The sequence below is a fragment of the Equus przewalskii genome, chromosome X, assembly GCF_037783145.1.
Source record: "Equus przewalskii isolate Varuska chromosome X, EquPr2, whole genome shotgun sequence".
In the NCBI taxonomy this organism is placed as follows: Eukaryota; Metazoa; Chordata; class Mammalia; order Perissodactyla; family Equidae; genus Equus; species Equus przewalskii.
In genome coordinates, this window is record NC_091863.1 from 102,054,084 (window position 1) to 102,080,119 (window position 26,036).

The window sequence follows — 26,036 nt, forward strand, 5'->3', positions numbered from 1 at the left end:
TCTCGTCTCTTGGGACACCCCACTCTGCACACATAAGTACTCTTGATTGTGACCCACATGTCTGTGAGGCTGTATTCACTTTTCTTCATTCTTTTTGCTTTCATTACTTCAGACTGGATTATCTTTATTGATCTATAGTCAAGTTCACTGATTCTTTCTTCTGATGTCTCAAATCTTATGTTAAGCTTTGCTAGTGAAATTTTCATCTGACGTATATTTCAACTATAGAATTTCTATTTTGCTTATTGTAATAAATTCCATCTTTTTATTAATATTTTCTGTTAGGTGATAAATCAGTCTTATAATTAATTCCTTAGGCATGGTTTCTTTTAGTTCTTTGAAAAAATATATATAGACTCTCTAGCACTATACATTTGTCTTATTATTTAATAGTTTCTTAATGATTTTAATAGCTATCTTTTGTTTGACATAATTTACAGAGTTTTAATATCGTATTACTTCAGAGAACATATAGAAATCTTGCACAAGTGTATTTCTGTTTAAGTCCAATGCTTAGTACTGTTGTCACTAAGCATGAGTTAGATATGTTAAATGTTATGAGTTATAAATTCTTCAGTACAATGTTCTAATTTTTGCATTAAACAGCCATAAGACTTATTGAATGAATAAAAAGAAAAAGTGTATTTATAATATTGTGTATTAATTCACATATTTGCCATTTCTGGTAACCTTCATTCATGTAAATCTGAATTGCCACCTAGTCTGTATAATTTCCCTTCAGCCTGATAAACTTCTTTTATGATTTATCATAATGCTGGTCTGCTGGCTACAAATGTTATTTTTGTTTATCTGAATATGTATTTTTGCCTGCCGTTTTGAAGAATTATTTTTCTATGTATAGAACTGTTGGTTGAGAATTTTTTTCTTTTGTCCTTTGAATATATCTTTCCTGTGTCTTCTGTCCTTCATTGTTTGTGATAAAAAGTTCCATCCCAATCATGTGGTATTCTCCCTTTTGTAATGTATTTCCTTCTACATGCTTTGAGGATATTCTTTTTATTTTTAGATTTCAGCAATTTGACTATGATGTGTCTAGGAGTAGTGATTATGCTTTTTAGCTCTAGAATTTCTGTTTTTGATAGGAAATCTCAACAGAGAAATAGAAACTTTCTGTTCACTCACTAAGATGACTTCCCTTTACACCTTAAAAAATACGGGTTTAGTTCGGATTTTGTTTAGAGTTAATTCCTGTTGAGTTTTCTATCCCTGAAAATAGATAAAACTTTGTATTTCTTTGAAAGTATAGTAATTTATGGAATCTGTATAGTTTAGATATGTTTTGGTGAGCCTGGGTTCAACTTTATTCTTCTGGGGATTTTTGTTGTTATTCTTCTTGTAAGTAGTTAGCTTGGACCAAATATCAAACTTGCCAATCTCAACTCAGTTCTTATAGCTTTTACCTGCTACATTTTTTAATGTGGCTACCTGGGTTTTCCCCTGAAACTGTGTAGTTTGTTGCTAAACCAAAAATTTGGACTGGGTTTACAGGCAGACTTTGGTGTTAATCTTTGTGATTTCCTTGCTTATAGAGATTCTCCTTTAAATTTTCAACTGCTTGGCCATCCTTGTGCTCTATCATCTAATACCTTAAGCCAATAAGGCTTCACTTTTCTGCTTTCCAAGGTGGTCTTCATTGGGGAATACATACAGTTAAAAAGGGGGCTACCTCAAAGAACTCATCCAGTGCAGCTCTGTCTTTTGATTCAATATTCCTATCTGGTTCTTGTCAATTTTTAAAACATTTTATTTGTTTATTTCTTTTTGCCATGTCACGTGGACTCTCCTTTTACATGTGTAGTTTGGTGGATAAGGATAGAGTTTACACTCGGATTTTGGGTCTCACTCTTTCTCATTTCTTTTGCTTCCAGAATTTCTACCTTAAATTGCTGGCTGCTTTTCCAGTCCTAAGCTCTGCTCTATTCTATGTCAAACTGTAAAGCTACAATTTTCTGCCCACCATAGCTGTGTGATTTGGGGAACTCCATCACACACAAGAAAAGTACAAACCTGCATTTCTTCACTCTTGCACATACAGTCTTTCAAGAAGAAACTCTCCTCTGTCTTCCTTCTGCTCTTGGATAAATTCCAGTACCTTTAAAACAGTTGCTTTTTATTATTAGCCCAGGTTTTATCATTGTTATATGCACAACCACTTCACTCTTCTTCTGTCATGGAAATTCTCTCCAAGAAATAAGTTTAAAAAAAAAAAGAGTATGTGTAGTATGTGTATAAACAATTTCACTGCAGCATTATATATCAGTGACATTTGAATAGTAAAGTAATTTATGACAAATCGTATCAAAGCAGTATTATGTAGTCAATGAGATGATAATTATGAAAGCCATGCAACAACAGAAAATATGTACTATATAATATTAGGTGATTAGAGAAAAACACAGAATTCATGCACACGTGTTGATAATAGGTAGTAGAGCACATTGAAAATGGAATCATTAGGATTATGAGAAGCTTATTATCCATTCATTCATTCAACAAATATTGTGAATACTACTAAATACCACTGTACATTTATAGCTAAAACAAAAGTATTACCATTCTCATGGAACTTAAAATCTTCCAGAAATGCATATACAAACAAAAATTATTTTTATAATAGACAAAATTTGCAAAGGTATAAGCTGGACTAAAAAAAAACAGATCTTAAGTCAACACATTTTTTTCTATTTGGAAAAGTTACATTTCTTGTACAAATAGTTGGACGGTAGTCTCCCCTTATACATGGTTTTGCTTTCTGCCGTTTCAGTTACCCACAGTCAACCTCTCCTGAAAATTTTAAATGGAAATTCCTAGAAAGAAACAATTCATAAGTTTTAAATTGTGTGCTGTTCTGAGTAGTGTGATGAAATCTCATGCCATCTGACTCCATCTGGCCCAGGATGTGAACCATCACTGTGTTCCGTGGATCCATGCTGCATACGCTATTTGCCTGGTAGTCACTTAGTAGCCACCTCAGTTATCAGATTGACTGTCGCAGTATCACAGTGCTTGTGATTAAGTAACCCTTATTTTCTTTAATAATGGCCCCAAAGCACAAGAGTAGTGATGGTAGCAATTTGGATATGCCAAATAGTAGCTGTAAGTGCTTATTTTAAGCGAAAAGGTGAAAACACTCAACTTAATAAGAAAAGAAAAAAAATCATATGCTGAGGTTGCTAAGATCTATGGTAAGAAGAAATCTTCTATCCATGAAATTTTGAAGAAAGAAAAAGAAATTTGTGCTACTTTGCTGTCACAACTCAAATATGTATGTATAGGAAAAAAACATAGTATATATAGCATTCAGTACTATCCGTGGTTTCACACATCCACCGGGGGCCTTGGAACATATCCCCTGTGGATAAGGGGGGACTACTGTATATGCTCACTTTGGAAAAGAAAAAGAAGATATGTATTTACAAAGTAGGTGTAACTTTAGCTGACTTTTGAAGGAAGATTAGACTTTATCAAGTTGGCTCTGAGACAGAAAACAGAGATCGTTTTCAGTCCTTATTTATATATTATATTAAATATTTATAACAGAAAAAAATAACATTTAAGCCTTTGCACTATAATATGCAGTTTTATATACTACAGTGCTGGTGTAGTATAAAGCAGACCTCACGTTCATGGTTTCTGCTTTCTAGATGTTTACAACCTAACACAACTGACTTGAGTGAAAGTGATATGAAGCATAGCTTACAGAAAATGCAGTATTTGGAAACCAAAACATGCATACTCAGATTTATATACATACATTTATATATGGTCTGTTAAATGTGTCCTTTAATTAAACCTAAGCCTTGAACTGCAGCTTCAATAAAGAAGATAGCCCTAAGAATAAGTTGATTCTGAAAATATACAAGCAAAGTAGAATTCTGCAGCTTGTATTATAGTGTTAACATACATTTTCTATCAAACCACCTTTTTTTTCATCTTAAGCTCCTTGAGGAAAATGACCATATTGGACTCATATTCTTATTCTCTATATGATATTTGCACAATGCCTTACACATAAGTACATTCAATAATTTTTTTTTCTCTTTTAAAGATTGGCACCTGAGCTAACAACTGTGGCCAATCTTTTTTTTTTTTTTTTTTTTTTGCTTTATCTCCCCAAATCCCCCCTGGTACATAGTTGTATATTTTAGTTGTGGGTCCTTCTAGTTGTGGCATATTGGACGCCGCCTCAATGTGGCCTGACGAGTCGTGCCATGTCTGTGACCAGGATCCGAACCAGCGAAACCCTGGGTTGCCACAGCGGAGCACGCAAACTTAACCACTTGGCCACGGGGCTGGCCCCTCAATAAATATTTTATAATTTTGTTTTTCTAAAATGTAAGATATAAATCTAGAGAAATTTGAAGCATAAAGCATCTTTTTGATTATTTAATTCACTTGAAAATGTAACCAAAAATATTTAAAACTGTTTTAAAATCTATCACCGTCTCACCTGTTGTTTTCTTCTCCCCTCTTCACTTCTGTCCTCATTTTGAACTACAATAAAATGTCTTATCTTGCAAACTGTACATATGCACTGAGAATAAGGAGAGTTTAGTATGGCTGACACTGAAGAAAGCAATGAGGGCATGTGTGAAATAAATCCAAAGTTAATAGATTCTTAAGCCAATTCAATATGTCTTTCAAGACGGTCTAAAAGGAAAATCCATCCCTAGATATTTATGCATTTGTACAGCAACAATTACTTTGATGGAGCGAAAGACTTTTTAAAATTGTTCTAGCCTAAGAGCAGAGCCAGACCAACTGGTTTCAAAATTGAAGAACAAAGCCTAGACTTTTTAAAGTATCTCAAAAATGATTTAGTTTAAGCTTAACCTTGAATGATTAGTGTAGCATAGCTCACGCTGGGTATAAGTGATATACAGCTATCAGTTAATAAATAATTGCTAAGCCTTAATATGTATGACGTTTGGTGTTAGCTGCTGAGGCTGCAATGATGAAATATACATAGTCCATGCCATCATGGAGCTTACATTCTAGCAATCATAACTAATCTAATAATTAACTTTGCTCATAATGATTAATATAATATTGTCCTTAACATAGCATAGTTATCACAGAATCAGAAATAAATAACATTTACTTCATTCACACTGTTTACTGCAAAAATCCAAAGAAGTGTGGCTCAATTGAAAGTGATGTTTAGAATACTACTTCTAATCATAAGAGTAATAATAACTAACGCTTAATGACTGCCTGCTAATTGCCACACAGTGCTTTAAGCCATTGACAGGCATTAACTTATTTAATCCTCACAATAACCCTGGAAGGCATGTACTGTGATTATCTCCATTTCACAAATGAGGAAAATGAGGCTTATGGAGGTTAATAAGTTGTCCAAAGTTATTCAGCTGGAAAGCAACAGATCTACTGAAACCCAAGTAATCTAGTCCCAGAGTCGGTGCCTTCAATCACTCTGCAGCTTACCAGTTGTGTAGGACTTGGGACAGAGTCACATAGAAGACAACTTGAAGATTATTTTCCAAATATATCAAGGACCGTTTACAAATGTTTTAATTTTAGGAGAAACCAAATACAAGTGCATGTCCGTGTGTATGTGTGTGTGAAGGATCAAAAGAAAACTATTATAACTTTAATAAATTCACTTTTTTATTAATGAAATTTGTATAAAGTTCATTACCAATAGCATTGCCAAGTATGTTATTTGTCTGGTTAAAAAAGTCTCTCAGAATGTTGCAATGATCTCATCATTTCTTGTGTATCTAAACACATATTTCTAACTCATTCCACAGACCTGTGTGTTGAATGTATATACCAGAGGCTTGGGATAGAAGGGACTTAGAGGTTAGGGGAGGAATAAAAGGAAATAAGTAAACGACAATGTGTTTCAGTGAGTGCTAATTAGAGCCCTGTGGCTTTCTGTTCGAGCATCACTGTTTCATGATTATTGCTATTTTTAACACATTTTAAAATTTTAAAACAGTTTTAAATTTACAGAATCATTTCAAAGATTGTACAGAGACTTTCCATATTCACACACCCAGTTTACCCTATTATTAATATTGTACATTATTACAGTACATTTGTCACATTTTGGTGAACTAAAATCGATACGTTATTATTACCTAGCATATATAGTTTATTCAGAATTCCTCAGTTATTTCTCTAATGTGTTTTTCTGTCCCAGGATTCCATCTAGGATACCACATTACATTTAAAAGTGGTATTTCCTTAGGCTCCTTTTAGCAGTGAATTTTTCTCAGACTTGTGTTGTTTTTGATGACCTTGACAATTTTAAGGGTTACTATCAGATATTTTGTAGAACGTCTCTCAATTAAGATGTGTCTAGTGTTTTTCTTATGTTTAGATGGGAGTTATTGGTTTCTAGGAGGAAGATAACGAGGTTAAGTGCCACTTTCATCACATCTTATCAAGATGTAATATGTTGCACATATTATCAACACGACTTATCACTATTAATGTTAAACTTGATCATCTGATTGAGGGAGTGTTTAAGTTTTTCCAATGTAAAGTTACTCTTTTTCTCCCCTTTCCAAACTGTACCCTTCAGAAAGAAGTCACTATGAACAGCTCACATTTTAGGAGTGAGAAGTTATACTCCATTTCTTTGAGTTGGAGTGTCTAAGTAAATTATTTGCAGTTTTTCTACAAAGGAAATTTGTCCCTTCCTCTCCCACTCCTGATTTATTTGTTTATTCAATTATCTTTTATGTAAGTACGGTCTCATGGTTATTTATTTTATACTTTAGGTTATACACAAATATTTTTAATTTTTATCTAATATTTGTTTTGTTGCTAAAATTTTTCCAACTCTGGTCATTGTGAACTTTTTTAGTTGGCTCCTGTATCCCTTTGATATACTCCAATTATTTTTAAGCAATGTCTTTCTCTCTGGCGCTACAAGGGAGCATAACTGCTTAGGTGGCCTGAAAAATCTTTAGAATGAAATGGAATTTTGACTTGGACTTTAAAAGATTAGTGGGATTATATGAGATTCAAAAAGTTCCCCCATGCAAAGGGGGAAGTATATTCAAAGTCACAGAGGTGTGAAAGAACATGGTATCCTTAGAAAAGCAATAATTCTGTGTAGCTGATTGGGAAGGTGATTGGGGTCAGACAAATGACTAGAAAGATAAATTGAAGCTGACTTTTGTGCAGGGCCTTCTAATTTAGCCTTCCTCTTGGAACTCTAGGGATGTAAAACAAGAACATAAACAGATTCAATTGAAGGAAATTATTAGAAATGAATATACAAACGTTTAATGGACAGCACTAAAAAGAAGAAAAAATATCTTCACAGTGAAATTTATCTTCTTGCAACTGAGGCTCAGTACTTTCACCTTCCAGTAACTTGTCAAAAGTGTAAGAAAAAAGACTGAGGGGCTAAGACTTTATAACTGCTAAAACAATACAGAACAAAACTCACCTAAGGTGGCAACTGTGTGACAGCTACTGTAAAGGGTGGTTATTGATCATGAGACTTATCATTAGATGTAAGAATAGTCTCAAATTCTCTTGATACATATGCATATTTATAAGAGACATACTTGATGAGACCTGGTAAGTCATTTCAATAGCTGTTCATTTAACATGTCTTGTTTTCGTCTGCTCAGGCTGCTAGAATAGAACACCATAGACTGGGTGGCTTTATCAACACACATTTATTTCTCACAGTTCTGAATCTGTAAGTTAAGATCAAGGCACTGGCTTTGTGAGAGGATCCTCTTCCTGGCTTGCAGACAGATGCCTTTTCACTGCATCCTCACATGGCAAAAAGAACATAATCTCTCTCTCTTTTCCTCTTCCTGTATTGCTACTAATCCCATCATGGGGGCCCTACCTTATGACCTCATCCAACAATAATTACTTCCCAGAGGTCGTATCTCCAAGGCTTCAACAGATGAATTTTAGGGGAGACATAATTCAATCCATATTATTACATATTTTAACATATAGTATTTGTGTAAAAATTACATTTTATTGACTCCCTTAGTTAGAGTTTATTTAAAATTTATTAAAACATTCCAAGATTGATATATGTGTATTATCTAGTCAACTTGGTTTCAAATAAAATGCAATATGGTTCACAAATAAACTAAAAAAGGATCTCAACCTTCACCATAAGCTAGGTAAAGTTATATTCTAACAAGAGGGTAGCAGCTGTCCAAATACAGCTTGTAAATATTTTAAATGCCACTTGCTTTACCAAGGTCTCTGTAAAAATATATATTTGCCAAGCTTTCATATCAAAGTCTTTCATAGTAGAGCTGCAAACGGATTTATTTAGAAATTTAATACAAGTGCATATTCCTTGTAATTATATTACAAATATAATAATAAAAAGAATTAATAAACTTAGTGGGTATAGATGTTCTAATAGCTCATGAGAGTACATGACAGTTGCATCTGTCAATGAGCGCCAAAGAAGAAAAAGTGGAAGACATACAGTTTCCTTTGAACCCACTGTGAGCACATCATTATCCAAAAATCAGGCAACCTAATAATATCTGCCTATTATTGATATCCTTTTTAAGAAAAATCATGCTTGAAACTATACTTTATGCATTATACTTTCTCAGAAAATTCCTGATTGGAAAAGACAACCACCACAGTATCTTCTCATAACTCGTGTGCTTCTTACGCTGTGCAATTTACAAATCTTCTCCTTCTTGAACAAGATTAAAGTCATATCTCATGCATGATTAAATAGCCCCTTTGTATCCCAAGGTTCAAGGAAATGAATGGGAACAAGTTCCTGTTCAATAGACAATGTGGATAACCAAGAAAATGCACAAACTTACTTTAAAGGGTCAGCCATAATCAGCCTATGTGACACTACGGGAGTATCTTAAACATATGCACAGTAATAAACCTGCTTAAGAATACTTATTATACTATTTTGCTCTAGATTATAATATTATACCCGTGGAATTTCAAAGAAAATAGAGATTTCATAGATTTTCCTAAAAAGCTTGTTAAAAATAGCAAACTCTCTCACTCTACTCATCCAAGATCCAAATTATTTTAAAGGTTTTCCATTTCTCTTGTAATGTATGACATAGTTTTTGGAAGGAATTGTATTTTTTTGACATATTCCCTCCTCTAATTCAATCCTGTACACTATAAAAATAAATATTCTTCAATTAAATATTACAGTTAATGTAATGAGTTTTGAAAAGGTCAAAAACCTGAGTCTAGGCTTCACCTGTAATGGGCCTTGCACAATTTTATTTCTTTCTTATCACTAATACTATGTCTGCTGTTAGGTATGGTAAAGACAGAGAGAATCAATCAGAGAGTGAAACACAAAATAAAATAGTCTAGCTTTCTTGTTTTATTAAATCAAAATATTTGATAATCATTAGGACTTCTGGCTAGTTTTTACCCTATCTGAAAACAAGTTTAGCTTGCCAGTATGTTATTTGGGATAACATTGCTTCCTTGGTGCAGTACTTAAGAGAAGGGCTGTAGCCTTTTTCTCGTAATTTACAACTCACACAGCAGGAAGAAGGCAGTTCATGTACTTTTGAAATAGATTTTAAACTTTGAAAAAATATGAATTTATCTGGATTGATGGTACATTTGTGTGTACATTATCTTTGTTTGTGTACTCAAATGAGGCATCTGTCTTTAATATGACAGTATATCTCATGAACATATGAACTGAGCAAGTTTCAGATCCGAGCTAATCAAGTTCTCTCTGACAACTCCAGCAATCTTTCTGTTTTAGGCTGGGAGACATATCCATTCTCCTGGATCAAGCCATGACTAATGGATGAGAATGTTAACATCGTTCATCCTTTATATCTATCCAGAGATAACTCAGAGGAGGGAGGAGATAGTGTGCACCACATTAGGGCTTGTTTTGTTCATTCTTTAGACAATTAAGAGGAGACAGGCGAATATGAAATATGACAAAACAAGTATTTTCAGCAGTAATATTTTCACTTGAAATCCTTCCTTTGGTATGGGGGTTTCTTGCCAACTCATTTGTATGTCATATTTCTATTTAAATGAATGTTTGTAGTTCACTGCGTGAGTATGGGCCATGCAGAGGACATTGGGAACATCTTTTCCAAGAAAACAATCTCTAATCCATCAAGCACCTATTCCCTTTGAAAAAGAGCCAAATGGGAAACTTCTAACTCAGACATACAAAAAGTAATATAAAAACCTACTGTAGACTTGGGATTCCTTTTAATACTTAAATCAATGTATTGAACGACAATAATATTTTGGAATACATTAAAGGTTTCTAATTTGCTTATTAATTAAAAAAGTAATAGAAGCTACATGAAAATCATACCCATGGAGTTATTGAAAATGCATTGATTTTTTCCCTCTTCTATCTTTATCCCAACAGTTCTGACACTGGATATTTAGGAAAAAGTTTGCTTATTTTAAACATTAAATAAATTCAAAAGATCTCCTTCCTCCTGAACTTCTCAGAAGTATGTATGTATTGTAAATCTCCAAAGGTAAAAGGATTCCTTTAGGGTGTTTGTCTCCATCTCTTTTGTTTCTCCCTATGGGACTATTTGTTCTTAGAGTACAAGCTACCATGCATTTCCCCTTAGGGTATAATTTGGGGAACTATACTAATTTAACAGGTAATATGCCATTTTGTCAGTTTTAAAGTAATATTCAAACTACCCTTCCTAATCCCTAATTGAATAGAGTATTACAAAATCAAATTACATAATCCTGAGGAAACATGATCATGGGAATATAAGTAATATCACAATGGATTGCTTCACTTGCCTAATTTATCCTACATAATTTTGGTTCTGTTTATTTTACCCAGCAATACCTCTGGCATTTATTATTCTGCAAGTAATTGAAATATAGTATTCCTAGATTGTTTCTAAGCAGGATTTTGGAAACTCTGAAGGAGGGAGGAGCCCTGGGAATCTTGTATTAGGATCTATGTTTGTGGTATGGCCATTGGAGGGATCATACTTTGTAGGCTAAGGTATATATTTTTTAGCAAAGAGCTGATTTTGATAACTTTCTTGAGAATGGTTCTTGGTAGTTGGCAAGCATTTTAAGGTTTTATGGGTATTACCTGGAGCCCATGCAGTACAAAGAGGTACCATACTTAAGGAGGGATTAACAATTTTTGGCTTATTTGGTTAGTAATTTTTGGAAGAAGAAGCAAAATTAATGGAGCACAATTCCAGATTAGTGAAGAGAGGATGAAGTAATCTAGTGGTTCTGTCACCTTTGAGATCTAAATAAAGTTTGAGAATTCCTGAGAATAAGCTAGTTACTATAAAATACTATAAAAACCTTCCATTTAAAGGGATGACAATCTGTTTAGACATAAGATGTCCATCAATATTTCTTATAAGAATTGTTCCCAGTGAGATTATCATATAATTTAAATTTGCATTTCCACCTTTCTCCATTAATCCTAGCCTCTAATACATTTTTAAAGACAGATTTTTGGGTGAATGATTTAAAAAAAATACAATCAGTATGGTTGTCATAAATTAGCAAAGTCTATTTTTATTATTTGAGGGAAGGGAGGAAATTATCAGGCACTATATAGTGTTTTCTCTATGCCAGATACTGTTGTAAATTCTTTATTAATATTAATTCATTGGGTACTGACAACAACCCATGAAGTGCAGGTGTTATTATCATCATCCCTATGGCTGTTTTAAAATATGTCCACAAATTCTTTAATATTCCTTCCTTCAAGGAAGGGGTAGAGTTTAATTCTCCCCTGTGTGTGATCTGGACTTACTGATGAGCTAATAATGAAGTAAGGCAGAAATGACAGTGTATCACTTCTAACATTTGGTTTAAAAAGGAAGTGCAGCTTCTTCATGTTATCTTTCTCCAGAACAGTCATTCCGCAGTAATCCAGCTGCCATATTATGAGGACACTCAAGTCACCCTATGGAGAGGCCCACTTGGTGAAGTACTAAGGACTGCTTCCAGTGGCCGGCAATGAACTTGAGGTTTCCCACCATCAGTTATGTGAGAGTGTTTAGAAATAAATCCTCCAGGCCCAGTCAATCCTGCAGATAACTGCAGCCTCAGCCTTCATCTTGACTGTAATCTCATGACTGGAGTGACTAAGTTGCCCCAATTTGCCCAGGACCTTATTGGATTTTAGCACTAAAAGTCTTGCATCTCAGGCCTCCAATTTGCATGACCAACTTGTTTCAGTTTGGCAGAGACTGTCCCAGTTTTAAAACTAAAATTCCTACATCTTGGGAATCCCTTCAGTTCCAGGAAAACCCGGACTGTTGGTCACTACCTAAACCACCCAGCTCAACTGTTCCCAATTCCCAACTCACAAAAACTGTGATAGAATAAGTGTTTATTTCTTGAAAACACTATGTTATGAGGTAATTTTTACACAGCAACAAATAACTAATACAGTATCCATTTTACAGTTGAAGAAATGGAGGCAGACACTTTAATTACAGAAAAATACCCTTTCATAGAGTTGCGTAGCCCAAGTATTTAGTACGAAAATATACTCTACCTAATGTGATTATGGACCACTATTAACAGTAAGTTACGTGTGCCAAAGTGATATGAAATGAAATATGAATCATTAGTAATTCAGTCTTCAGCAAAGGCCTGGGATTTGAAAGACAGCAAGCATTATTGGTCAACTAAACATCAAAACCTTCAGACATCTTCAGAATTTACTACTGAGGAAGTTGATTACTCAGCACAATTTTGAATAAAGTAAGATAATTTGCTGTCTCTAAGCCATCGATATTTTGAATGTTGCTCCGTTCAACAGCTTAAGTCTTCCTTTAGACTGCTGAGGCAATGAAATAGCTTACATATATTTGTGTTTAATGCATTGAGGTTTTCACAATAAGCTTCATTGTTTCTGCAAGTATTTTAAAGAAACAATCAAACATGTTCAAAGTAGACGCAAACTTTAGCAGATAGTCTGTCTTAAGCAGCCCGATAATGAAAGTTTTACTTGCAGCAATATCATTTATCGCATTGTTTCAGTTCTTTTATGTTATATACAAAGCTATAGGCAAAGGCCTTCTAGCACTCTAAGAAATGAGAAAAAAAATATGCCTTTTAAAGTTAAGTTGTTGGAAAATTGATAGTTTAGCATTTCATATCCTTCCTGTGTGAAATTCAGATTTGCATTAAAATTTCACTTGTTTCAAATATGTGAAAGGAAATTTTGTTCACACTTAAGTCAGCTAGAAGATGTTAAAATTAATGAATTTCACTGTTTTTCAAAGTATATTTTCAGGTAAATATAATATCCTCAAGCCCAGACTAAATTGGACTTTGGATGTCAAATCGAAGACATTGAACTTTTCTTGCAGTCCAGCAATTCCTAAAACATGCCTACACTTCAGAATGACCTGAGGGCTTTAAAAATACAGATTCCAGGACTCCACCCAGATTGAATAGCTGAGGTAGCCATTCAATGTTTTTGTTTTGATTTATTTTAAAGTAACTTGATGAAAGGGCAAAAGTATTTTAGGAAGACAATTCCAGGCAAATTGTACAAGGCAGACTGATGTGAAGAGGGAGTGAGGAGGGATGAGTCTCTTGAGAGGCAAGGAAAGCAGATACTCTAGCTAGGGGATTTTTGATATGGTCTAAGGCATGAAGGTGAGTACCAAGATTAGGATAGTGGCGATGGTGATGAAAAAGCGTGCTGCTACTGTCAAACATTTCCACAGAAGTCTGTTTCTCTTCGCTATTTTTGGTTTGGTTTTGTCCTGCTCTCATGTGTTCTTCTTTTAAAGGCCAGATAATGTTAAATTTACATCTGTATAAAATAAACCCGCAGAAATTCAAACAGTTAGAAATGTCATCCTATCAGCCTGGATTCTGCTTTGAAGACCCTTTCAGTCAAAGAAAAGCTTGGACTTCCCCTGAGATTATATTTGATCCTCAAATCTTTCTGTTCCCACTGTAAAAGAGGTTAAAAGAGAGAAAAATCCTCAATAAATGCTTTCTGCAAACAACCAACACCCAAACAGAGGGGAGAGGATAAGCAGGGTCAGCAGAGAAAAGTCTCAGATAAGAGCACCCATTTATGTACAAAATCATGTTACACATTACTCTTGGAGGTGGAAGCATATTAGATGAGAGCACTCTCATTTCATCAAAGGAAGAACAAGCAGCCAACCACCCATGAATGTCTGTCTAGGCATGTTGATATTAAGTGGCAACTTACGATTATATGTGTTCAGTCAGAAATCCTTGGTAGGTGCTTTTTACACCCAGTCCAATCCTGAACATTCTTCCCAAAGACTGGGAATCTTTGGGAATCAGATTATATTGTAATAATTGAATTTATTATGTCGTCAATTGTTGACATAAGACAAAGTGGTGTGCTACATAAACTTGTGTCTTTTACCCAATCAACCCAATCATTCATCCCCAAATCAGACTAGGAGATATTTGGAAATGCAAATATACATATATATATAATCTTATAATATTATATATATAATCTCCCCAAAGCAAATAGAAAGGTTAGTTTGCTGAAAACAATGGTGCACCACAAAACAAAGCTGTTTTTATTTTGAATTGTTTTCCACAACACTGGTGGTTTAATATTGTCAGTAATAGCACTCTCATGCATTCGAATGACCGCCTGCACTCCCATGGTGTTCACAGAATCGACATGATTGTTGACTAGGCATGTCCATTGTGGAAAGGAAGGCAGAATACTATTCACCAGGAGGAAAGTGAAAACATCTTTTGTGGTTATGGACAGAAAGATCATAAAATATTAACCTTAACATTTGCACCATTGTACACTGGATTTTCTTGCACATCTGTTCTTGTGTTCTGAGAGTCATCACTGCAATTACATTTATGAGTCAGCTGAAGTAAATATTAAGAATAGTAAAAGTAATGACAATAACAACAGCAGCAGCAGCAGGTTATTGGAAACCTATTTTGTCCTGGCTATCTTTGAGATTCATGTGAGCTCTGTGAGAACAGGGAGTTTTGTCTGATTACTGCTGTATTCTCAGTGCCTAGAACCATGCCTGGGAACACAGTGTAGGCTCTGTAAATAGTGGTGGAATAAATAAGCAAGTATTATGTTCCAAGCATATTTAATCTGTTTTTAAATTTGTTCATTGTGTGTTTCTCCCTATTAGAATATGAGTTCCATGTAGACTGGGACCTTATCTGTCTTATTTACCATGTCTCCTATTGCCTAGAGCAGTATACTGCATATGATACTCAATAAATAATTGTTGAATGAATAACCATTAAACTTTGAGTATTTCTACCTAAACTTGGTTATTTCCTGGGCATTTATTTACTTCAGAAAAGAGGGAGCTGACATTGAACTAGTCCTTCAGTTGAAAGCTATTTGAGTAAAAGTCACAACAAAGGGCTGAAAGATAGGAAGGGGAAACCAATAGAGATTATTTCCTAAAAGAAACTGGAAATGACAAAATTATAGAAATGGAGAACAAAGATTTGAAGAAGGTAGGAGCAGGATGGGGTGGGCAAAAAGCAAGTATAGCTATAACAAGGCAACTCAGGGATCCTTGTGGTGATGGAGTTGTTCTCTATCTTGACTGCGTCAATGTCAGTGTCCTGATTGTGATGTTATACTATCGTTTTGAAAGATGTTTCCATTGGGAGAAACTGGTTAAATGCTACAAGAGAGCTCTTTGTATTATTTCTTACAATTTCATGTGAGTCTACAATTATCTCAAAATAAAATGTTTAGTTAAAAAGTCACTGTAAATGAATCAGAAATAATGCACTTCAAGTATTTATATATTTAAATACAGATAGAAATTTTGCTCACATATGGAATGCTCAGTTCTAACTTTATTTTCAAAGGATTGATGGAGATATCTCAGAAGCCCAAGCCAGCAATTACTGACACAAGACAAAGCAGTATGCTACATTAACATGTGTGTTTTACCCATCTCTATTGCCATGAAAAATATTTCTAAAATCCAAAATGTCATGTTTTCAAGTTATTCTCAAAGCTACTGGCAGTTGTAGCTGTTTGTAACATTGATTTTCAGTCTGGAATGTATGCTGAACAACTCAAACATGGCTCTGGGATTTGGCATGTAGGTCTGTTCACTCTTTTCAATGATTTTGGATGACATCCAAACAAACTCATAAATGTAATATTCAGAGCATGCTCCTCTTGTTTCCCAGCCATCTCCCAACGCATAACTCACTTTGATGGGTGTGGATACTTCACACCTCTCTTCATTTTAAACAAGAAGGAAGGAGTCAAAAAATTGTGGAAATGGAAGACCCATTTTTAAATAGCAGCCTAGTATGTGAGTCTCCCAGCATTGCAGTCTCCAACTCCTTGGCAGCAACTTTTTGTGTTTGTTTGGTATCATATGTAAATAATAATTGTACAAATATAAATATACATCAATTCTTGTACCAATGTTGTGTCCAAATTGATCACTCCTTTGAAATCTTACATAACAGTTACAAACTAACATCTTCAAGCTTCTTGTTTTGCATAGGATCAACTCACTTAAGTAAGAAATTGTACACACAATGAGATCACTATAAATAAAAATTGTGCGAAAATTGTTTCATTTTATGAAACTTTTGTGAAACTATCACATTTGGTAAATATTTAAATTTAATCTTATTTTATGCTATTTAAAATCTTCCATTTATAGATTGCTTCTAATTCTAATAAAAGGATGTATGTTAATGGTTGTTAAGCTACTTGAACCTCATTAAATTCAGAATTATTTTCTGATTGATACTTAATACAGTATATTTCATAATTTTATAAACTGTTGTAGTACCTGAAGTACAAATTATCCCCTTGATACTGTTTTCTTCTTACATAGCTGTCTGACAACTATTATTTCATTTAAACCTCATTTTCCAAATATAAATCTAATATATATTTAATGTAAAATTGTGTAATACATAGGGGCTGGCCTGGTGGCATAGTGGTTGGGTTCATGCACTCTTCTTTGGCGGCCTAGGGTTCACAGGTTCAGATCCCAGGAGTGGACCTAGCACCGCTCATCAAGCCACACTGTGGCAGCATCCTACATAAAATAGAGGAAGATTGGCACAGATGTTACCTCAGCAACAATCTTCCTCACCAAAAAAAAAAAAAAAAATTGTAAAACATGGAAAAGGAAAAAAGGCAGAGTCACAGTCTCATTAAACACAGACAGGTACATAGCTTTTCAATAATTATGTTACATACATTTATAAATGTACACTTTATGTATTTCACTTCATTTTGTTTAATTTTTTACATTGTGATGATAATTTCCAATATACAGGGAAAAATGCAGTCAACTGGATTTATCTTTTTTCTTTTCACTTCAAAAGTATGTGAGTTTTGTATAAGTCACGTGACTTCTCTGGTCTTTGTTTTCATATCTATAAAATAAGGACGATAATACCACATACTTCTCCAAGTTATTGTGAAGATAAAATAAGCCATGCAACATTCTTCTCATAGCACCTGGCTTTTAGTAAGCATTCAATGAATATTAGCTGCTGTTGTTACTACTACTAGTACCTATACCACCACCATCACCATTACCACCACTACTATGTACTTTTGTGTTCTATACCTCTTGTTTTTTTTTCTTGAGTTCATAATAGTTTACATCGTTGTGAAATTTCAATTGTACATTATTTTATGTCTGTCACCACAAAAGTGCTCCCCTTCACCCTCTGTGCCCAACCCCCACTCCCTCCCCCTGTTAACCACGGAACTGTTTTCTTTGTCCATGTGTTTGTTTATATTCCACATATGACTGAAATCATATGATGTGTGTCTTTCTCAGTCTGGCTTATTTCACTTAGCATAATTCCCTCCAGATCCATCCATGTTGTTGCAAATGGGATGATTTTGTCTTTTTTTATGGCTGAGTAGTATTCCATTGTATATATATATACACCACATCTTCTTTATCCAGTCATCAGACGATGGGTACTTGGATGGTTTCCATGTCTTGGCTATTGTGAACAATGCTGCGATGAACATAGGGGTGCATATGTTACTTTGGATTGTTGATTTCAAATTGTTTGGGTAGATACCCAGTAGTGGGATAGCTGGGTCATATGGTAGTTCTATTTTTAGTTTTTTGAGGAATCTCCATACTGTTTTCCATAGTGGCTGCACCAGTTTGCATTCCCACCAGCAGTGTATGAGTGTTTCCTTTTCTCCACATCCTCTCCAACATTTGTTATTTTTTGTTTTGGTAATTACAGCTATTCTGACTGGTGTAAGGTGACATCTCATTATAGTTTTGTTTTGCATTTCCCTAATAATTAGTGATGCTGAGCATCTTTTCACGTATCTGTTGGCCATCTGTATATCTTCCTTGGAAAAGTGTCTGTTCATATCCTCTGACCATTTTTTTGATCAGGTTATTTGTTTTTTTGTTGTTGTTGTTGAGTTGTGTGAGTTCTTTATATACTTTGGAGATCAACCCCTTGTCTGATAAATGATTTGCAAATATTTTCTCCCAGGCAGTGTGTTGTCTTTCCATTTTGTTCACGGTTTCCTTTGCTTTGCAGAAGCTTTTTAGTCTGATGTAATCCTATTTAACTTTTTCTTTTGTTTCCCTTACCCAGTATACATGGTATTCGAAAAGATGTGGCTAAAACCAATGTCGAAGAGAGTATTGCCTATATTTTCTTCTATGTATTTTAGAGTTTCAGTTCTTACATTCAAATCTTTAATCTATTTAGAGTTAATTTTTGTGTACAGTGCAAGATAATGTTCTACTTTCATTCTTTTGCATGTGGCTGTCCAATTTTCCCAATATTATTTATTGAAGAGACTTTCCTTTCTCCATTGTATGTTCTTGGCTCCTTTGTCAAAGATTAACTGTCCATAGATGCGTGGTTTTATTCTGGGATTTCAATTCTCTTCCAATGATATGTTTGTCTGTTTTTGTGCTAGTACCATTCTCTTTTTAGTAGTTTTCCTTCTTCGTCTTGTCCTTTTGATTACTATAGCTTTGTAGTATGTTTTGAAGTCAGGGATTGTGATGCCTCCAGCTTTGATTTTTTTCTTCAGGACTGCTTTGGCTGTTAGGGGTCTTTTGTTGTTCCATATAAATTTTTGGATTCTTTGTTCTATTTCTGTGAAGAATGTCATTGGGATTTTGATTGGGATTGCATTGAATCTGTAAATTGCTTTAGGTAGTATGGACATTTTAACTATGTTTCTTCTTCTGACCCATGAACACAGAATATCTTTCCATTTCTTTATATCTTCTTCTATTTCTTTCAATAATATCTTATGGTTTTCAGTGTACAGGTCTTTCACCTCTTTGCTTAAGCTTATTCCTAGGTATTTTATTCTTTTTGTTGCAATTGTAAATGGTATTGTATTCTTGATTTCTTTTTCTGCTAGTTCATTGTTAGTGTATAGGAATGCCACTGATTTTTTAAAATTGATTTTGTACCCTGCAACTTTGCTGTAGTTGTTGATTACTTATAATAGTTTTATGGTGGATTCTTTAGGGCTTTCTATATATAAAATCATATTATTTGCAACTAGTGAAAGTTTCACTTCTTCCTTTCCAATTTGAGTTCCCTTTATTTCTTTTTCTTGCCTAATTTCTCTGGCCAAAACCTCAAGTACTATGTTGGACAGCAGTGGTGAGAGAGGGTACCCTTGTCTTGTTCTTGTTCTCAGAGGGATGGCTTTCAGTTTTTTGCCATAAAGAATGATGTTGGCTGTGGGTTTGTTGTATAGGCCTCTATTATACTGAGGTACTTTCCTTCAATACCGATTTTATTGGGAGTTTTTAACATAAGTGGATGTTGGATCTTGCCAAGTGCTTTCTCTGCATCTATTGAGATGATCATGTGATTCTTATTCCTCACTTTGTTAATGTGGTGCATCTTATTGATTGATTTGTGGATGTTGAAACACCCCCATATCCCTGGAATGAATCCTACTTGATCGAGGTGTATGATTATTTTAATTTATTGTTGTATTGTGTTTGCCAATATTTTGTTGAGGATTTTTGCATCTAAGTTAATCAGTGATGTTGGCCTGTAGTTTTCCTTCTTCTTGTTGTCCTTGTCTGGTTTTGGTATCAGGGTAATTTTGGCCTCATAGAATGTGTTAGCAAGTGTTCCATCTTCTTCAATTTTTTGGAATATTTTGAGAAGGAGAGACCCTCACTCTTCTTTTAATGTTTGGTAGAATTCCTCAGAGAAGCCATCTGGTCCTGGACTTTTGTTTTTGGGAAATTTTTGATTACTGTTTCAATCTCTGTACTTGTGCTATGGGTATTAAGATTCTCTATTTCTTCTTGATTCAGCTTTGGGAGGTTGTACTGGTCTAGGAATTCATCAATTTCTTCTAGGTTATCTAACTTGTGGGCATATATTTTTTCATAGTATTCTCATAATCCTTTGAATTTCTGCAGTATCTGTTGTAATTTCTCCTCTTTCATTTCTAATTTTACTTATTTGAGCCTTCTCTCTTTTTTTCTTGGTGAGTCTGGCTGAGAGTTTGTCAATTTTGTTAATCTTCTAAAGAACAAACATTGGATCACTGAAGAAATCAAGGGGGAAATTCAAAAATACCTTGAGACAAACAACTTGAAAACCCAACATATCAATCTTTGAAATGTTCAGCATAATTAAGAAAAATGTATATTCTTTTGTTTTTGGATGGAATGCTCTATACATATCTATTAAGTTCATCTGGTCAAGTGTTTCATTTAAATTTACTATTTCCTTGTTGACTTTTTATCTTGATGATCTGTCCATTGAAGTGAGTGGGGTGTTGATTTCCCCTTCTATTACTGTAATGTTAATTTCTCTCTTTAGGTCTATTAATAATTGCTTTATGTACTTTGGTGCCCCTGTGTTAAGCACATATATATTAATAAGCATTATTTCCTCTTGGTGGAATGTCCCTTTTGTCATTATATACTGCCCCTCTTTGTCTTTCATTGTCTTTTTTGTTTTTTGAGGAAGATTAGCCCTGAGCTAACATTTGCCACCAATCCTCCTCTTTTTGTTGAGGAAGACTGGCCCGAGATAACATCCATGCCCATCTTACTCTACTTTATATGTGGGATGCCTACCACAGCATGGCTTGCCATGAGGTGCCAGGAGCACTCAGGATACAAACCAGGGAACCCCTGGCCACTAAAGTGTAATGTGCGAACTTAACTGCTGCGCCACTGGGCCAGCCCCTCTCATTGTCCTTTTTAACTTTAAGTCTGTTGTGTCTGATAAAAGCATGGCAGACACCTACTTTGTTTTGTTGACCATTAGCTTGGAGTATTGTCTTCCCTCCCGTCACTCTAAGCCTATGTTTGTATTTGGAGCTGAGGTGCATTTCCTGGAGGCAGCATATTGTTGGGTCTTGTTTTATAATCCATCCAGCTACTCTGTATCTTTTGATTGGAAAATTCAATTCATTGACATTTAGAGTGATTATTGTTATATGAGGGCTTAATGCTGTCATTTTATCTCTTGTTTTCTGCTTGTTCTATGTTTCCACTGTTTCTCTTCCACTGTATTTCTGAACTGCCATTTCATTTTGTTGGTTTTCTAAGGGGGATTTCTCAGTTTTTTCTCTTTTTGTGATTTGTGGCTCTGCTCTGATTTTTTGTTTAGTGGTTTCCATGAAGATTGTATGAAAAATATTGGAGATGAGATAGTCCATTTTCTCAAAGCCTCTTATCTTGACTAACCTAAACAGGTTCCTTCCCGTTTCTCTCCTCTTCTGAGTAATTGCTGTTATGTATTGTTCTGTTTTTAATTTTGTGAGTTTGTGGCTAACTTGAAGTGTTTATAATTACTTTTGATGTTTTCTTTCCCTCTCTCTTTTAAGTTTTAATTGAGTCTCTGCCTCCCTGTTCTGGTAGAGAAGTGCAGGATTCTGATCATGTCTGTTTATTTATCTCCTTGCTCATAGCTTTGTAAGACCTTTAAATTTTTGTTGCTAATGTGATGGTGTCTTTATTTATTTCTTACAGTGGAGGTCTAGTGGTGATGAACTCCCTCATCATTTATTTATCTGGCAAAGCTTTTATCTCTCCATCGTATGTGAAGGAAAGTTTCACTAGATAGTCTATTCCTGGCTGAAAGTTTTTGTCTTTCAGTAATTTGAGTATATCATTCCATTCTCTCCTAGCCTGTAGTGTTTCTGCTGAGAAATCTGCTGAAGACCTGGTAGAGTTTCCCTTATAGGTTATTTTCTTCTGCCTTGCTACTCCTAATATTCTTCCTTTATCACAAAGTTCTGCCACTTTTACTATTATATGCCTTGAAGAAGGCCTTCTAGCATTGATAAAGTTGGGCATATGATTAGCTTAATTTATCTGTAAATCTGAAACCATCCCCAGGTTTGGGAAATTCTCAGCAATTATTTCTTTGAACAAGCTCTCTGCTCCTTTCTCCTTCTCTTCTCTATCTTGAATACCTGTAATCCTTATGTTGCTTTTCCTAATTGAGTCAGATATTTCTCAAAGTATTCCTTCATTTTTTAAAAATCTTCATTCTGTCTCATCCTCCACCTGTAGAATTTCTACATTTTTATCCTCAGAAAGACTGATTTTTTTCCTTCATAAGATTACTTCAATTTCTTAATGATTCTAGATTATTTCTTATTTCATTAATTATGTTTTTCATATCCAGAATTTATTCTTCATTTTTTTATTGTTTCAATCCCTTTGGTTAAGAGAGTATTTTATTGCTGAGCTCCTTGCATTGTCTTTCCATGTTTTTTGGTAAGTCATTAAGTTTCCTTATGATGGCTATTTTGAATTCTCTGTCATTTAGGTTGTATATTTCTGTATCTTCGGTGTTGGTGTCTGGAGAGTTGTAATTTTCCTTCTTGTCTGAGTTGTTTCTGCAGTTTCTTATGGTGTTTGACAAGCTAAGCTTTGGTTGGGACATTTGTGCTATTGTTATGATGTAGATTCCCCCTGTTACTGCTAGGTGGGAATAAGACCAATGTTTCTGGCCCTGCCCCATCTGCTGGAAGCTGTAGGGGTATTACAGGTGCTTTCCCTAGCTTGTGGAATGTTCAGGCACTTGTGTGGACTTTCCTTGGTGGGCAGGTCTTCCTTTCTGGGCTAGGACCACTCTTTGGCACCTCATGGGCACTCTGAACTCCCTCTCCCCACCAGAAAGTGATCACCAGTGGGCTAAAAGCTGCCACTGCCTCTTCCCTGAGCCATCCAGGACACGTTCACTCTTTGGGAGCTCAGCAGGACTGTGAGTGCTGGCATGTACCTGGATAGCATTTGTTCCAGCACTAGATCTGCTATGGACACTTTATGTCCATTACTGATTAGTGGGCTGGGTTTCCTTGCTGGGACCCAAGCAATGGCTGCTCCTTGACGGCACTGCAGTGCAGTGGGCTCCCCCTCCACACCGGGAGAGCAACTATGAGCACGGGCTAAGGGTTACTGCCTCCTCCTATGTCACCCTGGTTCATGTTCCCACTTTCCGGGTGTTTGCACCAGTTTGGAAAGCATTCATGTGCATCCACCGGGCTATTGGGGGAGAACATGGTATGCTCACCTATCTCTGCCACTTCCCAGGGGGCCAGTCCATCCACCCTCAAATGTATAACTGCTTGTGTCTCTCTGGCGTCCTTTTGTGCTGTGTGGGCTTCCTCCATTGGTCAGTGAATGTCCATTTAGTTGTAGTTCAAAAGGGGGAGAGACAAAGGGAACAGGTCACTCTGCCATCTGGCTGATGTCCACCTAATTCTTGTCTTTAAAATTACTACAATAATCTTATTTCCAGGATATTAGAACTGCATATAAACATTATTTAATGCATACAGATTATTTAATTCACTTTCCCATTCCTGAAGTGTATGTTTTATGAACAACACTTTGATGAACATCTTGGGAATAAAACTTGTTTTGAACTACATTCAGCCCCCTGTATCTGCAGGTTCCCTATCCACACACTTTCAACCGACTGTGGTTTGAAAGGCCTGCGATGGTTGCATCTGTAATGAATGTGTACAGTTTTTTCTTTCTTGTCATTATTCCCAAAACAATTAAGCATAACAAATATTTACATTGTATTAAGTATTATAAGTAATCTAGAGATAATTTAAAGTATACAGGAGGATGTGCATAGGTTATATGCAAACATTGTGCCATTTTATATAAGGGACTTGATCATCTGCAGATTTTGATATCCTCTGGGAGCCCTGGAACCAATCTGTTGTGGATACTGAGGGATGACTGAATATCTTCCTTACTTTGAAAATAACTCACAGCCCATTCCATCAAGTGGTAGTCCCAAGTGCTTTAATTCAATGCTGAGTTATATAGATTTCTATTATCTGCCCTTGGAAATCTACATTATTTTATTTTTTTTAAAGATTTTACCTTTTTCCTTTTTCTCCCCAAAGCCCCCCAGTACATTGTTGTATATTCTTAGTTGTGGGTCCTTCTAGTTGTGGCATTGGAATGCCACCTCAGCGTGGCCTGATGAGCAGTGCCATGTCCATGCCCAGGATTCGAAGCGATGAAACACTGGGCCGCCGCAGCGGAGCGCGTGAACACAAACACTCAGCCACAGGGCCGGCCCCTACATTATTTTTTATATGGAATAAATAATTCTGCACTCCACCTTCTAAAGTAAACAAATCTCTTAGAACTGCATTTATAAAGCGGGGATTGAATTAATAATTAACTTGATGTTTTGTTTTCATGTTTGCATTCATATGCATATAATTTTATTTATATATATCGATCAATGTATATCAATCTACCTATCTATTTACATCTATAATAACACATGCATCTTAACAGTCATGTAGGTAGTCTACTCCATAAAGGGTTACTGGCAGTAAGATTACATCTAAAGTATTAAAGGAAAATCTTTAATCTGTTAAAAATTTATCTCACTGTCCCAAGCTGTTTTATGTTGTTAGATGACATTTTGGAACTAGGCCACAGCTGGCAGTAGTGATGGGAAGAAACAATGGAGAGAGAAAATGATTGGTAAAGCTGCTAATGAACTGATTTGACACAGTGCTTAGCACACAGACTTCATTATAAACTTGTAGATGACAGACATTTAGGCAATTCTATGTGACAGTATTAAGAAAGAAACTAAAGCAGAGTCTGTAGCTGATACCGCAAAAGTCATCTTCAATGTTGAAAAGGTCATTTATAATTTGCAAAACTACACATTCCTTAATGAACTGAGGAAACAGAGGTAAGCTTGAATAAGCTGGAAGGTTAATAATATAGCTAAAACTCTTACCAGAAGGAAACATATTTGACAGATGGTTTGCAGCATGCTGAAAACAATTTGAACATTAAAATAATCAAGAATTTCCTAATTTGAATTACATATTCAATATTTATTATAGATACATATAGAGACAAAGAATAATCATTTTTAAGTGAATGGGTTGGGAAATGAATTTTCTAAAGTATAGAAGTTTCAGAATATAAATAAGATGAGTCTTCCAGACATCTTTTAATAGTTTTTAAAACTATTAAAGAAATCAATGCCCACTCCTATCAAAAACGATGCTAAAACAATGTTATTGTAAAAAAAGAAAACCTTCAAATTGTAGTAAAATTGGAAGACTTTTGTAACTCTGTGCCATAATATGTGGGGGATGAGCTGCATAATACAGAGAAACTCAGAGGACACCTAGAAGTACACATAAGAAGGAAGTCTGCAGCTATAAATTTCAAAGTAGTAGAGCTAAAAGTGCCAATTGGTTGTTTAAAAAGGGGAGTATAGGCATTTACAAAGTACGTCCCTGTATTCCCTGTCTTTCATTACGAGTAAAAAGAATCCAGGCTTATTGAAGTATTAAACAAGAAGTAGTGTATAGTTGGTTGGGGAGAAGTAGAAATTTAAATAACTCACAACTCTGTGTCATAAGTAAAAGAACAGTGCACTAGGCCTTCCTCCATATAAACCCCCATAAACTGCTGGTGCATGGATACTTGGTTTATTCAAAGGTGAGTAATCACTAATGAGGAACCAGCAACAAAGATCTACAAAAATATACTATAAAAAGATATAATAAAAATAACACGGAAAACAAA